This window comes from Enhydra lutris, unplaced genomic scaffold (genome assembly GCF_002288905.1).
Source record: "Enhydra lutris kenyoni isolate GAN:26980312 unplaced genomic scaffold, ASM228890v2 scaffoldscaffold39, whole genome shotgun sequence".
Classification (NCBI taxonomy): Eukaryota; Metazoa; Chordata; class Mammalia; order Carnivora; family Mustelidae; genus Enhydra; species Enhydra lutris.
The window spans coordinates 12,316,973-12,329,734 of record NW_019154123.1 but is presented as its reverse complement, the minus strand read 5'-3'; positions in this window follow the sequence as shown (position 1 = coordinate 12,329,734).

Sequence of the window (12,762 nt, the reverse complement as noted above, 5' to 3'; positions counted from 1 at the left end):
AGCAAGTGAGAGAGCAGTGGAGCACAAAATTGGAACTTTTAGAAGTTGGATCCAGTGAGGGATGTCCTGGCCTGAAAGGCACTCAAGTGGTGAACGGGGGTGGAACCCTCACTGGAGCAGTGTGGTTTCTGGATCCCTGGAGTCACAGAAAGACCGGGGGTGCCTGAGTGTGGCAGAGCTCCCAGGCATCAGAACGGGGAAGACAGCAGCAATCAGTGAGCCCCAGAGTGGCCTCTCAGGTCAGGGTTGCTATAAACCATGAACCGTGGCACTGTTGGGCAACCACTCTCTGAGCAGGGGCCCAGGAAGTAGCAGAATCATGGCAAGACCTCCATTCCTACCCCTAGGAGGAGCAGCACAGGAGCACACTACAGGAGTCTCCAGGGTTTGGAGACTGAAAGCGGGGTCACGTGTCTGAGATAGAAATGTTGGGTCATAGGCCAGATGAGCAGAGTGCAGATGTAGACCAGGGAGAGAGGAGTGACTGACTGCTTTTCCGTAAGGGTTGGATGAGTGGGGCGGGTGTGAACTATCAGCTTGGGAGCTGGAGAGGGAGAGGCTGCCATTTTCATTCTCATCCTCCACAGCTGCTTGGAAAGCCTTGAGGGAACAAAAGCCACAGAGAGCAAACCAAAGCAGATTACTCAGCCCGGCCCCTGGCAAGGGCCGGTGCAGTTCCACCTTGGGCAGACTTTTGAGAATTAATTCAACAGGCCCCTCCCCTAGATGATGAGCAAGAACATCCAGCCAAGACCAAGTTTACCAATCAATGAGAACTGCAAAATTCCAGTGCTAAGGGAAAATAGTATATAGAATTGTGTTTTTTTCTCATGATTCATTAGTCTTTCAATTTTAATTTTTTTCTTTTATTTTTGCTTTTCAACTAATTTCTTATTTTATCAACTCTTTTTTAAAAGTCTTTATTAATTTTGGGGGCACCTGGGTGGCTCAGTTGGTTGAGAGACTGCCTTCGGCTCAGGTCATGATCTTGGAGTCCTGGGATCAAGTCCTGCATCGGGCTCCCTGCTCAGCAGGGAATCTGCTTCTCCCTCTGACCTCTCCCCTCTCATGCTCTCTCTCAAATAAATAAATAAAATCTTTTAAAAAAGTCTTTCTTAATTTTAATTTTTACACCTATATTCTATTCTTTCATTGTATTTAATTTCATTTTTGTATATATAGAAGTTTTTCTTTCTTTACAATTTTGGGATCCTTTTTCTTCTAACAAACAGACCAAAATACACCCAGGATAGTGTATTGCTCAGTTCTGTTCATCTGTATGATTATATTCTCTCCCTTTTCTTTTCTTTGGTTTTGGTTTCTTATGATTTGTTTAGTATTTATTTCTCTGGGGTCATTGTTGCTATTTTAGTATTTTGTTCTCTCGTTCATCTATTCTTCTCTGGATAGAATGACAAGATGGAAAAACTCAATTAAAAAAGGGAACAAGTGGGGCACCTGGGTGGCTCAGTGGGTTAAAGCCTCTGCCTTCAGCTTAGGTCATGATCCCAGGGTCCTGGGATTGAGCCCCGCATTGGGCTCTCGGCTCATCAGGGAGCCTGTTTCCTCCTCTCTCTCTCTCTGCCTGCCTCTCTGCCTACTTGTGATCTCTGTCTGTCAAATAAATAAATAAAATCTTTAAAAAAATAAAGGGAACAAGAGGCACTACTGACTGCTAGGACCCACTCAGTATGGATATAAGTAAGATGTTGGAACTAGAGTTCAGAATAACAATTATAATGATATCAACTGGGCTTGAAAAAAAGCATAGGACAGACTAGAGAATCCCTTTCTGGAGAAATAACTAAACTCTAATCAGGTCAAAATAAAAAAGGCTATTAATAAGACGCAATAAAAAATGGAGGCTCTAACTGCTAAGAAAATGAGGCAGAAGAAAGAATTAATGATATAGAAGATCAAATGATGGAGAATAGGAAGCTGAGAAAAAGAGAAACAAACAATCAATGGATCACAAGGGGAGAATTCAGGAGATAAGTGATAACATAAAGTGAAGCAATATTAGAATAATTGGGGTCCCAGAAGGGGGGGGGGAGAGAGAGAGAAAGAAGGTATATTTGAGCAAATTATAGCTGAGAACTTTCCTTATCTGGGGAAGGGAATGGACATTCTATCTAGTCCAGGAGGCATAGAGAACCCCCTCAATATCAATAAAAATAAGTCAACACCTCAATATATAACAATGAAGCTTGCAAATTTCAGAGAAAATCCTGAAAGCAGCTTGGGATAAGAAATACTTAACCTATAAGGGTAGAAACATTAAACTGGCAAGAGACCTATGCATAGAAACCTGGCAGGCCAGAAAGGACTGGCATGATATATTCAGGGTGCCAAATGAGAGAAAAATATGCAGCCAAGAACATTTTATCCAGCAAGCCTGTCATTTAGAATAGGAGAGATAAAGAGCTTCCAAGACAAACAAAAACTAAAAGAATTTGTGATCACCAAACCAGTCCTGCAAGAAATATTAAAGGGGATCCTTTAAGTGAAGAGAGAGCCCAAAAGTAACACAGACCAGAAAGGAACAGAGACAATATACAGGACTGGTGACTTTACAGATAATACAATTGTACTAAATTTATATCTTTCAATAGTGAATTCTGAATGTAAATGGACTAAATGCCCCCATCAAAAGACACAGGTTATCAGATTGGATAGAAAAGCAAGACCCAGGGGCGCCTGGGTGGCTCAGTGGGTTAAGCCTCTGCCTTCAGCTCAGGTCATGATTTCAGGGTCCTGGGATCAAGCCCCACATGGGGGGGGTGGGGGGTCTCTGTTCAGCAGGGAGCTTGTTTCCCCCTATCTCTCTGCCTGCCTCTCTGACTACTTATGAACTCTGTCAAATAAATAAATAAAATCTTAAAAAAAAAAAAAAGCAAGACCCATTGATATGCAGTCTACAAGAGACTCATTTTAGATCCAAAGACACCTCCAGATTGAAAATGATAGGGAGGGAGTGGAGAACCATTTATCATGCTAATGGATATCAAAAGAAAGCTGAGGTGGGGCAAACCTTTTATCAGACAAATTAAATTTTAAAGAAAAGGCTGTAATAAGAGATGAGGAAGGACACTATATCATAATTAAAGGGTCTATCCAACAATAAGATCTAACAATTGTAAACATTTATGCCCCTAACATGGGAGCAGCCAATTATATAAACCAATTAATAACAAAATTAAAGAAACACATTGATAATAACACAATAAGTGTAGGGGACTTTAACATCCTACTAGCAATGTCCTAGCAATGGACAGATCATCTAGGCAGAAGATCAACAAAGAAAACAGTGCTTTGAATGACACACTGGACCAGATGAACTTCACAGACATATTCAGAGCAGTCCATCCTAAAGCAACAGAATATACATTCTTCTCGAGTGCACATGGAACATTCTCCAGAATAGATCACACACTGGATCACAAATCAGGCTTCAACCTGTACCAGAAGATTGGGATCATTCCCTGCATATTTTCAGACCACAATGCTTTGAAACTTGAATTCAGTCACAAGAGGAAATTTGGAAAGAACTCAAATACATGGAGGTTGCTACTAAAGAATGAATGGGTCAACCAGGAAATTAAAGAAGAATTTTTAAAAAATCATGGAAACAAACATGACAACACAACTGTTCAAAACCTTTGGGATGCAGAAAAAGCAGTCCTAAAAGGGAAGTATATAGTAATACAAGCCTTTCTCAAGAAACAAGAAAGGTCTCAAATACACAACCTAACCTTACACTTAAGGGACCTGGAGAAAGAATAGCAAATATAGCCTAAACCCAGAAGAACAGAAATAATAAAGATTAGAGCAGAAATCAATGAAGTAGAAATCAAATGAACAGTAGAACAGATCAACGAAACTAGGAGCTGGTTCTTTGAAAGAATTAGTAAGATCGATAAACCCTTGGCCAGACTTATCAAAAAGAAAAGAGAAAGGACCCAAATAAACAAAATCATGAATGAAAAAGGAGAGATCACAACCAATACCAAAGAAATACAAACTATCACAAGAACTTATTATGAGGAACTATATGCCAACAAATTAGGCAATCTGGAAGAAATAGATGCATTCCTAGAAATTTATAAACTACCAAAATAGAACCAGGAAGAAATTGAAAACCTGAACAGACCCATAACTAGCAAGGAAATTAACGTAGTAGTCAAAAATCTCCCAACAAACAAGAGCCCAGGGCCAGATGGCTTCCCAGGGGAATTCTACCAAACATTGAAAAAAGAATTAATACTAGTCTTCTGAAACTGTTCCAAAAAATAGAAATGGGATGAAAACTTCTGAACTCATTTTATAAGGCCAGCATTACCTTAATCCTAAAACCAGACAAAGACCCCACCAAAAAGGAGAATTACAGACCAATATCCCTGAAGAACATGGATGTGAAAATTCTCACCAAGATTTTAGGCAATAGTATCCAAAAGTACATTAAAAGGATTATTCACCACAACCAAGTGAGATTTATTCCTGGGCTGCAAGGGTGGTTCAACATCTACAAATCAATCAATGTGATACACTACATTAATAAAAGGATGAGAACTGAATGATCCTCTCAACAGATGCAGAAAAATCATTGTACTTAAGAAGGTACAGCATCCTTTCTTGATCAAAACTCTTCACAGTGTAGGGATAGAGGGAACATACCTCAATATCATAAAAGTCACATATAAAAAGCCCACAGTGAATATCATTCTTAGTGAGGAAAAACTGAAAAGTTTTTCCCCTAAGGTCAGGCATACAACAGGGATGTCCACTCTTAACACTATTGTTCAACATAGTACTAGCCTCAGCAATCAGACAACAAAAAGAAATTAAAAGGCATCAGAATCGACAAAGAAGTCAAACTCTCACTCTTTGCAGGTGACATGATACTCTATGTGGAAAACCCAAAAGACTCCACCCCCAAATTGCTAAAGCTCATTCAGGAATTCAGCAATGTGACAGGAAATAAAATCAAAGCACAGAAACCAGTTGCATTTCTGCTAACAATGAGAAGAAAGCGAAATTAAGGAGTTGATTCCATTTATAATTGCACCCTAAACCATAAGATACACCTAGGGATAAACCCAACTAAGGGGTCAAAGGATTGCCTGGGTGGCTCAGTGGGTTAAAGCCTCTGCCTTCAGCTCAGGTCATGATCCCAGGGTCCTGGGATGGAGCCCAGAGTCCTGGGATGGAGCCCCGCATCAGGCTCTCGGCTCAGCAGGGAGCCTGCTTCCCTTCCTCTCTCTCTCTGTCTGCCTCTCTGTCTACTTGTGGTCTCTATCATATAAATAAATAAATAAAATTAAAAAAAGGGGGGGGGGAAAGAATCCATACTCAGAAAACTATAGAACACTCATGAAAGAAATTGTGAAAGACACAAAGAAAAATGTTCCATGCTCATGGATTGGAATAACAAATATTGTTAAAATGTCTATGCTACCTAGAACAATCTATACATTCAATGCCATCCCTATCAAAATACCATCAACTTTTTTCACAGAGCTGAAACAAAAAAATCCTAAAATTTGTATGGAACCAGAAAAGCCAAAGGAATGTTGAAAAAGAAAACCCAACCTGGGACATCACAATTCCGGACTTCAAGCTCTATTACAAAGCTGTAATCATCAAAACAGTATGGTACTGGCACAAAAACAGACACACAGATCAATAGAACAGAATAGAGAACCCAGAAATGGACCCTCAACTCTATAGTCAACTAATCTTCAACAAAGCAGGAAAGAACGTCCAGTGGAAAAAAGACAGTCTCTTCAACAAATGGGGTTGGGAAAATTGGGATGGCCACATACAGAAGAATGAAACTGGACCATTTCCTTACACTATATACAAAAATAAACTCAAAATGGATGAAAGACCTAAATGTGAGACAGGAATCCATCAAAGTCCTAGAAGAGAACACAGGCGGCAACCTCTCCGACCTCGGCTGCAGAAACTTCTTGCTAGACATTGTCTCAAAGGCAAGGGAAACAAAGGTAAAAATGAACCATTGGGTTATCATTAAGATGAAAACCTTTTGCACAGCAAAGGAAAGAGTTGACAAAACCAAAAGACAACTGACAGAATGGGAGAAGATATTTGCACATGATGTATCAGATAAAGGGCAGTATCCAAAATCTATGAAGAACTTACAAACTCCACACCCAAGGAACAAACAACCCAATCAAGAAATAGGCAGAAGATATGAACAGACATTTCTCCAAAGACATCTAAATGGTCAATGGACACATGAAAAAATGCTCAACATCATTCAGCATCAGGGAAATATAAATCAAAACCACTATGAGATACCACCTCACAACAGTGAGGTTAATAGTTAAAATTAACAAGTCCGGAAATGACAGATGTTGGTGAGGATGTGGAGAAAGGGGAAATCTCTTACACTGTTGATGGGAATCCAAGCTGGTGCAATCACTTTGAAAAACAATACAAAGTTTCCTCAGAAGATTGAAAATAGAGCTACTCTACAACCCAGCAATGGCACTATTGGGTATTTTATTGTATCCAAAGATACAAATGTAGTGATCTGAAGGGGCATGTGCACCCCAATGTTTATAGCAGCAGTGTCCACAATAGCCAAACTATGAAAAGAGCCCAGATGACCATTGACAGATGAATGGAAAGAGAAGATGTATATACATATATATGTATATATATATGTGTATATATATATATACATATATATATAATGAAATATTACTTGGCCATCAAAAAATGAAATCTTGCCATTTCCAATGACATTTATGGAACTAGTGGGTATTATACCAAGCAAGATAAGGCAATCAGAGAAAGAAAATTACATGATTTCACTCATATGTGGAACTTAAGAAACAAAATAGAGGAGCATAGGGGAAGGGAGGGAAAAATAAATCAAGACAAACCATAAGAGACTTTTTTTTTTTTTTAAAGATTTTATTTATTTATTTGACAGAGAGAGATCACAAGCAGGCAGAGAGGCAGGCAGAGAGAGAGGAGGAAGCAGGCTCCCTGCTGAGCAGAGAGCCCGATGCGGGGCTCGATCCCAGGACCCTGAGATCATGACCTGAGCCGAAGGCAGCGGCTCAACCCACTGAGCCACCCAGGCGCCCCAAGAGACTCTTAATCATAGGAAACAAACAGGGTTACTGGAGGGGAGGTGGTTGTGGGGATGGGGTAACTGGGTGATGGACATTAAGAAGCGCATGTGATGTAATGAGCACTGGGTGTTATAAAAGACTGATGAATCACTGAATTCTACCTCTGAAACTAATAATACACTATGTTGATTGAATTTGACTAAGTTTTTAATAATGGGAATAAAAAATAATTGAGGAAAAAAGTATGAATGCTTCTAGCATCTAAAAAACAAAACAGAAAACAATATTCGTTATTAATATTCTTGTTAAGGATGAGAGATACTAATTCCAAGGTCGGAAAATAAGCAATGAACAGGCCATGCTCCTCTAAAATCCATGGGTAGTATACTGAAATTTTCCAAGTGGGCCAAAGGTAGATCTCCTCTCTCCAGGAAGCAAGTATATTATCTCTGCCTCCTTAATGTGCACTCTGCCCCTTCCCAACTGAGCCTAGTTCCATACCCTTGGCATACCAACACTTGGCCTCAGAATCCAGTTTTTCTTCTGCAGTCACTCCCTCTTCTGTCTTAACATTTATTTTTGGCTACATATCTTGACTTTCAGACCTCATTCGATCCACTTTTCAGCCTTTTGTGAGTCTCCCTTGTGTGTGGACAATAGACACTCCTGAACCTGTTGGCTTGGCAGGAAAAGATGAATTATGCCAACAAAATAATTTGTGAACGAGTCAAAATGGACCTAACAGAGTTGATCTCCAAATCTATCTATCTCAAAGTTAGAGGTAGCCTGAGATGACATACTGAGAGATCTTCATCTGGGGCAGTATTCCTCAAAGTATTGCAGAGATCAGAATCCCCGAGGGACATGGTAAAAATACAGATTTCTGAGCCCAGGCCTACAGAATAAAAGCATCTGAGATTAAGACCCAGGAATCTAATCTCTGAAAAGCATCCCAAATGATGGTTCTGATGTTCTCTGACTTTCCTGATTGGTATCATTGAGGAAACTTACCCCATCAAACATAAAGTTGATCTAATTATAGGTATAATTTTGCAAAGCGAAGAGTATAGGTTTTTGTTTTGTCAAAGACTGACATACCACCAAAACCAAGACGATGAACAGTAACCAAACTATGTTCAGAAGAAAAAAATGCAGTTAAAACTTTTCTCATTTAGCAGGTGTATTACTTAAGCAGTGTTCAGATTTTACACAGTGAAGCAACTAAACACTAGGTAGGGAATAAGCTTAGGAAAAAACAAAGAGAAAATGGCCTCTGTATTTTAAATGATTTCTCTCCATTCCTACTAGTCTAGCCATTTATTCTGGGGGGGGGGATGGTGGTAAATTGATAATATTAAACATTTTTAACAAGTGTGCAAGGGCAGAGGGGACCAGCCCAACTGTAAACAGTTGATCTGGCTATACCAGTAAAGATCAGTTGACTTGACCTGCCTTTCTTCTACAATAAATAGTTCCACCCAAGATTGAGCCAGAACAGAGTATGTTTCTATTCATTTTATTCTGGGGAAAGACAATAGATGAGATTAGAACCTTCATGTACTTTTGCTAGATCTGTTTTCTGTAAAAAAGTACTGATTAAGGATTATAAAACCTCCAACTTTCTGAACTGCGTGAAATGTTATTATTGCTTCAAATTTATAAGGAGCTTTCATGACCCCAATATCCCAGCTATGCAAGCATTTGTTCTATTGTTAAAGACCTACTGAACTGGTATCTGGGAATTTTATGTGGGAAAAGGCATATTCCTGGCATGCAGCCTTAATGGAGGTACACATAAGATACAAAGCCTCCATGTGCCTTGGGGAAATGAACTAGAGACTAAGTGGGAAAGTTTCAGTTTCAGACCAGTTTAAAACATGAAATATAGCTACCGTAGAGCTTAATTGTACAGTGCTAGTTTCAACTTCTGTATCAAGAGACAATTTTTTGCATTTCCTTGGGATTGGCCCACAGCTACAGCCATATTAGACAGATGTTTTTAACTCTAAATGCAAAGCAGAATTACCTATCATTTCTTTGCTACAGATTGAATATTTTGCATGAGCATTCAAAAACGCATGTTTATAGTTTAAACTTCTTATGTTTATTGTTTTCTACTACCAAATGTACTGTCTACAGATGGAAAACTCAGAGTCTTTGATGATGGGTGGTGAGGAATTGCTCAAGAAGATTCAGTTACACACAGAGAGACATATTACATGTAATGTCGGGAAGAGCTAGATTATACAGTTATCAATGTATGTACAGGAGCAATCCTCATCTGGAAGTGTTTCAGGGATTCCAAATGATCCTACTCAACAGCTGGGCCTATTTGCAAGACTTGGTCAATGGAAAATACTGCCGCTTTCCTCCCCCTTATTGTCCCCCACCCTCTCTATTGCCATCTTTGCAAAAGCAGAGTGGCACGCTGCCTTATCACTGCTGCTCCTTATTACCCTCAAACAACAGTCATGAAAGCAGGCAAGACGATTAAGCAATGTGGCGGCCCGTTTCTATGAGTTTACCTTTAAAGACAACCAAGAGAATTTTAGGAAAGTGGATAGAGACCTTTACGAATACAAGGAACTGCTGTGCAGTATTTATTTTTGAAAGTCAACAAATACCTTGCAGTTAAAATAGAGTAATCAGTATTAGTTATTTTAAACCACACAAAGGTTACATGTTCTTAAGAGGGAAAAAGCACACAATGTATTTCTTACAGGGCTGACCAACCTTTTTGACATCACTTAATTTTTGTCATAATTTGCAACATTTTACCAAAAAAAGCTGCTATATGAAATTTCTTTTTCAATCCCAAAGACTTGGTTTTGTGTTGAGAATTTTGAGGTAATCCTCAACTTGCAAACATGTTTAAAATATCAAGCAGGTTTCAGGGCACCTGGGTGGCTCAGTGGGTTAAGCCTCTGCCTTCAGCTCAGGTCATGATCTCAGGGTCCCGGTATCCAGCCCTGCATCAGGCTATCTGCTCAGCAGAGAGCCTGCTTCCCCCTCTCTCTCTCTGCCTGCCTCTCTGCCTACTCTATCAAATAAATAAACAAAATTGTAAAAAAAAAAATAAATATCAAGCAGATTTTTTTTTAAGATTTTATTTATTTGACACAGAGAGAGATCACAAGTAGGCAGAGGCAGGCAGAGAGAGAGAGAGGAGCAAGCAGGCTCCCTGCTGAGCAGAGAGCCCAATGCGGTGCTTGATCCCAGGACCCTGAGATCATGCCCTGAGCCTAAGGCAGAGGCTTAACCCACTGAGCCACCCAGGTGCCCTGAAAATACGTTTGAGGACATTTAAAAAAATATTTTATTTATTTATTTGACAAATCACAAGCAGGCAGAGAGGCAGGCAGAGAGAGAGGGGGAAGCAGGCGCCCTGCTGAGCAGAGATCCTGATGCGAGGCTCCATCCCAGGACCCTCAGATCATGAGCTGAAGGCAGAGGCTTTAACCCACTGAGCCTCCCAGGTGCCCCTTCAAGCAGGTTTAGAACAACTCTTTTAAGACATATGTAGTCTAGCTTTACGGTCTCAAAATGTTATACATTTTTATTTAGCTTAGTCAGGGCTAATCAAATATTCTGAAAAACGGTCAGTATATATGTATGTGTGTATACATACATACACATGTACATTTCAGGATTACTAATCTTCAACAAATTATACTTTAAATATCAAAACTTAATTTTTGGTGATTCAGAAAGCACTCTTTTTTTCTTAGAAAAACTTAGTATCTATTTTTATAGTAATGAGTCAGTTATGAAAGGTAGCATAAGAGTGTCCAAAGGGGAGAATTTCCTCTCTTCTGGCCTTAGTTTATAGAACTCTTGAGTACTGGAGCTTGAGTAATGATCTTTTGGATACATCCTCATATGAAGTACATATAATATGAAAAATTTAAGCTCTATCATAGACAACTACAATACTTCCAAATAAGGGTCACAGAGGTGAGGTCCGAAGTATGCAGTACACAAAATATTCACATAGAGAGTCCAAAATGAGAGGGACCTTGGTCATGAAACTATAGTTACATGTGACTTACCAGCATTCTCACTAGGCACCGCTCTGTTAATTCATGGCACTGGAACCCATTAACCATTTCCAACTTAACCTATGAGGGATTATTTTCTCACAAAAACCTATCTCTTAATTTCATAAGAGAGCAATAAAATGCAGTGTATCAAAATTTGCTTTCATAAAGTAACTCCAACAGATTAATAAATTGAACAATATTTACAACTTTTGAATTTTAAGAATCTAAACCTTTTCACATCACTACCCACCCAACTCCCCACTATCTCTTTAGCTGATATGACATGAATAAGTAGGTTGAAATGCGTTTGGGAAAAAAAAAGTTTCTTTATTTCTGTTTATTCATTTATGCAAAAACAGTTTCAACAATAGGTAATAGGAAATAGGAACATACTTATAAGTTTAAAATTAATTTTCCATTTTGAAAGGTTCAGGACTTTTTGTCTCTTATTTCTACCTTACTCTTTTAAATACTTCAGTCCAACAAAAAAGCAGAAAAATAAAGTTTATTCTCTTACTTTTCTTAAGGTCACATTGGGATAATTAGAATTGGCTCTTTCAAATTTAGGTATCATTTAGAGTAACCTTGAAATTTAATCACAGAATGATACATGTAAGAATGTTATAGCACACCCCAAAAAAAGTACAGAGAATTTTTTAAAGGACAAATTTCAGGGCACTTTCAAATTCTGAGGCATAAGAAAGCCCTCTCAGGGATCCTTAAGTTAAAAGACTCTTCCCTTCAGATTCAGAGTAAAAATTATTAGGGATTATAAGACAACAATGAAGACTGATGATATGGCCTACAGTAGTTGCCTTACGTTAGGGCTAAATAGAGTCTCCATGTTTTTAGTGAAGGGACCAATGAAAGAAAGGCCAGGAAGCCACTTTAAACTCATTTTCATGGCAGGTCAAATGATGCTGATCCAGTGTTTCCCTTAGAAAGGTTTTGTCCTGTTGCCACCTTTTCAAGGCTTAGCCCTCAAACTGTTCAAGTTGCTACTTCTCTTCTTTATATCATCTGTTCAAGGAGCAAACCTCCTGGAAGAATGGTGCTACAGACTGGAAAATCAAGACTTGTAAGGGCAGCAAAGGGGCTCTAGTGCTCTAGCTGTCTGTCACAATTTACAACATCGAACAAGGAGACTAGCTAATCTAGAAATGATTGTTAGCTCTGTCCTAGTATATTCTAGAGATACACTTAAAACTTTAGTGGTTTTGAAACACAACCACTTTGACTCTTTTAAACATATTTTACTTTAAAAAGGGAACTATAATAGGTTAACAGGCAAAAATAAAATCTATTTGCTCTTTAACAAATAACTAATATTTCAATGTTTTTATAAAAACAATTCCTTTCAGATACTCTGATTAACCTTTTAAGTGACATAAAAAAAGTTTCAGCATTCTTTAATAGCAGTATTTTGCACAATTTAAGATACAGCCATTGAATTTAGCATTTCAAGGGGAAAAAAAATGAAAGAAAAAAGGAGAATGGTAACTCACTGAGAAGCAGCTTATGTACCTAGTAAAGTTTTGTTTGTTTTGGATTTTTAAAAAAATTATGCCCAGAATTTTAGTTATCCTAATTAGCATCCCAATCAAATAAGATATCTA